Genomic DNA, 6,468 nt, shown 5'->3' on the forward strand with positions numbered 1-6,468 from the left:
CTGAGCCTGCACTAGAGCTGGCTGTACAGCACACAGCTGGGTGCCATGTCAGTGTGTGGGGAGGGTTAATGTGTTAATCGGCACAGCTGCTTCAGGAGCCCAGTTTAATCATCTTTGCATGCCTTCTGCATAGACAAGTTTTTGAGGTTCTTGTAAATAGCAGGATTAAAGACAGTTTCAGAATTGGCTCACAATTTTTGTTAATTGGAATTTTCTTTAAGGCAGCAAAAAGGAAGGATTTCAGATGAAATAGTCCAAAGTTAGGTTAAAAAAAAAAAAACAACAGTACTAATTACCAACTTTGGTGCTGAATCTAAAATCACCTTAGACTTCAGTCTAATAAAAAAAAAAAAGGCTGTCTGCCACCAGAGAACAAATCCACATCTACTTAGGTCCCTTAGGTTAAAGGACACAAGGGACAAAAATTCAGCAGATTTCTTAGACTGATTTAACAATAAATATTTAGACCCTTGCAGAAACAAGACCACCCTTTGAGGATGGAAATCTACACTCTGTGCAGCCTCAAGAAATCTCCACACCTTCTTGTTCAAATAAAGACTTGCAGAAACAAAATACAGAAGAAATGGACAAAATCAAAAGTACAAGATTGAAACATGGCAGTAGAGGTGGGGAAAAATAGAAATAGCTGCCATTTTTAACAACAATCTTGAGGAAAATGCATGTATTTATTATTCATAAGCTCATCATTAATTATAGACTGGCATTCTAAGGAAAGGAACAGGAGAGTATAATGAGAAAGACAGAAGCATTCTGTAGTAAAACATGCTTTCCTACCCAGCTTCAAGGAACAAACTAACCATTTGCTAATAAGATGGTTCCCCCAGTTGAGAACTGAACTCTATTTTGTTACTTTGGAAAAAGAACCTTTGTGCTGTACCAGCCAGTTGCCCTGTCCTTTCGGCTCAAAACCACTCAAACACATAAACAAGGCACCAATACTCTTTAGTCCATCTCCCACAACCGCTTTAGCCAAAAATGCTTCCAAGAAGTTTCTGCTGAGCAAGGATAAAGCCAGCTGCATGCTTCTATCAGCCAATGCTGCCCAATATCTCTCAGAAAGGTAAGGTGCAACTTCTTTGACAGTTATTTCAATGATTTTCATCTGTCTCACAATGCAAAAATGTGATGCAGTACTGAAAATGCAGCAGAAGACAACCTCTGGTCTGCCAGCTAAGGACATCAGCAAAGTGCTGATTGTACTGCACCGAGGCTTAAGTGAATGAAAAAGGAGAGAGTTCAGTGCTCTTGACACCTACAAAAACATTACCAAGAGAAACAGAGATGGGGCCATCTAATAGTGTAATATTGGAAGAATACTTGCATAATTACAGAGCTACAGTGACAGCTGCTTACAATGTCCGCTATCACAAGCTGCAGGTGGTAATTTATCCATAGGTTTCCTATTCATCTGAATGGAAAACAGCAGGGGCCTCTTGGCATCCCACATAATGGCAGACACTTTAAGCAACTACCAAACACTAGGTCCCCTCTCTAATTTTGGGGGAAGGATACAGACTCGCCTGTTGCCAAGTGCCAGTTTTAGGGCTCTGTATTCTTTATCAGAGATGCCACAGGACAAACAGGAGATGATCAGGGAACTCCAGCAAACTTCTGAGAACTGTTCCTTATAGATCTGATTTCCCTTAAGATGCATTCTCTATTGAATGCATTTTCCAGGAACTGGTAAAGGAGAGCTGTGCCATTTAAAATTCAGGACTCTAAAATACCAGCAAATGTGAAGACAACTGTTGGTAGTTTGAAATAATCATATATATATGAAAAAGGCTTCTTTGTTATTTTATTTATATCTCAATTATGTCACTTCTAAAAACACCGTTTGGAAGGAAGGGCATATCTCAGTGCACATCCCTTCACCTCCTTCATGCATATGAGTATACAAAATTCACCTCAGGGTCAGAAATCAAATGGTTATTGTGGCTTCAGAAGGAACATCACATACTCAGTGCTCTGCGGTGTCTCACAATACAGTCTCTTCATCTCTTCTGTTCCCATCCACTCTTTATTAATAAGCAAGTGAGCTCAAAACAGAGCACGGCTTTAATCCTGCACTTCCTTAGAGCAGGATGGTGAGCACTCCTCTCTTGCTTACAGCCTTCTCTTAGTGGTATATTTAATTCTATTTGCTTTATTCTTTTACTTCCATTTAAGAGTTTATATTTTCATGTTTCCCTATGTGCTTTAAAAACTTGTTGAACAATGTTATCACAGGTGTATTGCCTTGGTGTTGCTGTGCTCAAACAGCACCCAACCACAGCCCATACCCCTATCATTCCCAGTGCTGTGTGGGAAAGCTGGAAGATTCACTTTGCCACTTGTGCAGCTGGGTGCCATTCATGAGGTGTTTCATTGTTCTCACAGCATTGCCTTGCATCACGGAAAAGTACAGAACTATCATTTGAATTGGAGTAATCATAGGTGTCATACTTGCCGCTGTATATTACATTAAGTTAATGAACTTTGGGAGACACATTCGAACACATTATCACGATCAGCCCATTCATTTTAAACTGTATGCCTCATTTCCATGGGTTCCTAGTTTATTTTACTGAGGATAGGGAGTATGCATCCTCTGCAATCAACTCAGCTCTTTCTTCCACACTCAAATTATTACTTCTGAGAGACAGGCTGATGCTACAGAGGAAACAAAAGCATAAAGAGGAATATGCACTTAGCGTGAACTGCTACCAGTAAACTCAAGATTAAGCTGCTAAATATGGAGGAAGCACAAAACAAGGTTTTGCTTGCCCTTTTGCTTCCATGTTTGTCACGGGGAGGCTGAGGCAGCTTGTGCTGCCATCCATCCAACAGTGACCCCCCCCCAGCCCTGTGCCCACCAGTGGATGTTGCAGTGGGAGAGACCCCACCTCTCAGCCCTGGGGCTTCATTTTCCCCACCTTCCTTCCCCATACAGCCCAATTTGATTTAAAAAGAAAATAATCACAGATGTTTTAAAGTTAAAATTAGCTTGAAGGAAAATGAGCATCTCAAAAAGAAAAAAGAAAGGGTCACCACTGCAGTGCTTTTCCCAAACAATCCTTTCCAACAGTTGAGTAAGGAACTCTCCCATCTATGCTTTCTCTTTTTACTTGTGCAAGAGAACAGTGGACAGAAAGCCTTATCCTAGCACTTAGATTTATGGGCAAAAAGTGTACCAGAAACAATAATTAGCAGGGAAATAAGGCAAAGTCCAAGGTGCTTAAAAGGCAGCTCTAACATACACCATATGTTCTTTCTGAACTGGAGCATAATTTCGTATTTTTATGTTATGTATCTCAGATGCTCATTGCCAGAAATCTCTTCACAGCTCTGCTGGGCCATTTCAGAGACCAAAATGCTCTTTATCTTCTGCTTTTCCTTTTTCTGGAGCTGTCAACAAGGCTTATCATATTTATTTAGTTCACTCATTTGTCTTTTACAAATCCAGAGAGTAGCAAGGATTTTGAAACTCTGAAAAGCCTATATTTATACAAAACATTTATAAAAAAATCAACTGTGCTTTGGCTCCGTACTCCAATAAATGCATTTATTTATTCATTTTTACCAGAGAAATGTATACGTGCAAAGTGTGAAAACCTCAGAAGATTTTAAGTGCTCTTCCATCAGACAGTCTGACTCAGATCCACTGTACCACAGAACCAGCAAGTAGCCCTAACCATCGTGTCCATGCTCTGCTCCTTCTAAGACTGTCTGTGAAGATGATTAAAACCTGCAGGCTCTGATGATGGTAGACATCACCATTAACTAAAGCTGACAGATGTAAATCAGCCCATAAATTGTTTTATTCAAGAATAATAGCGATAATTTTATCGTCTATAAACATTGAAGGACTATATTCACACTTTTACTAAAAAAATGAGAACAAATAAAGGACATTTTCTGCTGGTTTGCACATGTGCACAGTATGTCTCCTCCTCAGTAGCCATCACCTCGTGAAAGAATGGACAATTAAAACTTAAAGTATCCAATACTCTTTCCAGTATGGATCACATCCTTCTATTCTGAAGATAACCAGACACTGCAAAACCCAAGAACACTGAGTGACCTCACCTTCCTGTACACAGCTCCCAAGTTGTATGAAAGCTGAAAAACATGCTATGTTATGGAAGAAATGGTGTTAGATGTTGAACCATGAGACTGAAAATACAGGTCACAAATACACCAAATACTTGAGAACCTACAGTGATATCAAAATCCAAGTTGCTGTCAAGAGCTGCCATCCTAAAGCTTGCCCAAACGATCTCATGGTGAGCAGATTTCTGCTCACCTTATCAACAAGGCTGCAAAAGTTCCTATTCTTAAAAACGGATTATCTGTCTCCCCATCCTTTTGAAAGTTTCATTCAATAATCAGAAGATAAGAACATGACTTGATTGTAAGACAGTGGGTGGATGAGAATAAAAAAATATATATTAAAATGGATGATGTGAATAATTAAAACCACTTTTCTATGTACTGAAAGAATAGAAACCACAAAGATGAAAGTGAAGTGGTTTGTTTTATTAGTTGCCTAACCAATCAATACCATCCGTCAGCAGCAACTGTATAAACACATCCTCTCCGCAAAGCCTTTGTAGAGCCACCTGCATTCTGATCCACACTGAACTTCAGTGACATTTCAAACATTCTCATGAGAAGTTTCCTTCGTTCAGTGAATACAGCATAATGCATGGCTGAACAAATTACTGGAACATATGCAGTGGTAGTTTAGGATTTTCAAGCAGTAGTTTAAGGGTGCTTTGTTTTAACATTTGAAACCCCCATATTCATTTCCATCCATGTTCCAACTGAATTTCCCAAAACCTTTGCATACTTTGCAATCTGACTCACAACCAGCTAATTCCCTAGCCACTGTAAATCAGTTTATCTGCCCTGAACTCTGTGAGAGAGGAGGATTCAGCCAGGATGAGGATTTTAGGCTATTGCATTTTAAAGTTTTCTTTAAAGTGTCTTGAGCTATTTATTATTGAGTTATGAGGTTTATTTATTTTCTGCAATGTTTGACAGAGTCATAGGGAGTGAATTGTCATCGCAGTACGCAGGTGGCTATCTGCACAATTCTCATTAACAGTAGTATTTTTCTTGGGATTTTGCAGTGCCAGTCGAGCTCATCAGTCCTAACTTTCATGCTTCTGCATGCACAAACCAGAAGAAATGGGACCCAAGGAAGGTGAAGGGAAATTACTGTGCCAAAAAAATACTGATTTCATTTGAACTTCATAAACTCCAAGCAGTGTGAACCATGATATTTAATGACATATCATACAAAATTCAGACAGTCTGCTCTCAGTCTTGCAGTTTGCACTGTGGAGCTTACCCCTTAATATAGACTTTGATTTTAAATATCAGAACGTATTAAAAAGTCTCTATAAAAGATAACATCCTACCAAAACAGAAGGTTTATTTTCCTCTTTGAGACTATTGAGCATTTTTCTGTTTCTAAATAACAGAAATGCAACAACCCACCGGCGCTCAATGCATGTACTTAGCAGGCAAAAACAAAGAACAGAACACACTGCATTACAGTTTCCTCCACCTATTTTTTCCAGAGTGCTATTTAGTTTTGCTGCTTCATTTAATCCAAAAACAGGATCTAAAGTTACACAAGTGATATAAGAAGTATTTTTCTATTTCTCTTTTCCTTGCCTGCCCAACCACACACATAACAATACTACCCTGTGGATTCAATGACATCTAACTTTTTCTCTCTACACAATATTTGGAGATTCCTCACTATCCCTTTCAGTGGCACATGTGCTTGATTCTCAGGTTCTAACATTCATCATCGTTCATCAGCACTTTGTCATATTGCATCTTAACATAGGCGACGCTGAAACAGTAACAGGAACATAGAAGGAGCAGAAATCCAAGAGAACACAAACAGATCTGCAAAGCATTCATGTGAAACTTCCAATATTTCTTTCTTCTATCTCGATCAAAAGAGAACATTCATTAGTGAAACTTCTGCCATTAAGAGCAGGAGCAGTAAACCCCGAGCAGAAGCTAACTCTGAAACATTCCATCAAATGCTTGCCTTATGTGAGTTACAGGAAGTACTAAAGCAGGAAAATGGATCGAAACATTAAAAGAATGTGAGAAAACTTGTTTTTTTTCTAGCAAATTTGAAGGAATTCCTTGCCAATACTGTGAGATTACCAGGCTCCACACTGCCTGGTTAAGCAATCCTATGCTTTTGCTTACACAAAACTTTCAGTGCAGTAACCACCTAATAATTCATTGCTGGATGTGTCAACAAACAGCAAAACAGAAAATGCTATAGGCAGAACATGCAAAATCTCCTCATAAATCAGTAATTATCTTCTCTCAGTGCACTTCCCAGAACAAAAGCAGCATTACTGGAAGCACAGGCCAAACAAATACCTCAAATTCTAGTCCTTACCAAGAATATAATACAACATAGCACTTTTT

The sequence above is a fragment of the Meleagris gallopavo genome, chromosome 11, assembly GCF_000146605.3.
Source record: "Meleagris gallopavo isolate NT-WF06-2002-E0010 breed Aviagen turkey brand Nicholas breeding stock chromosome 11, Turkey_5.1, whole genome shotgun sequence".
NCBI lineage: Eukaryota > Metazoa > Chordata > Aves > Galliformes > Phasianidae > Meleagris > Meleagris gallopavo.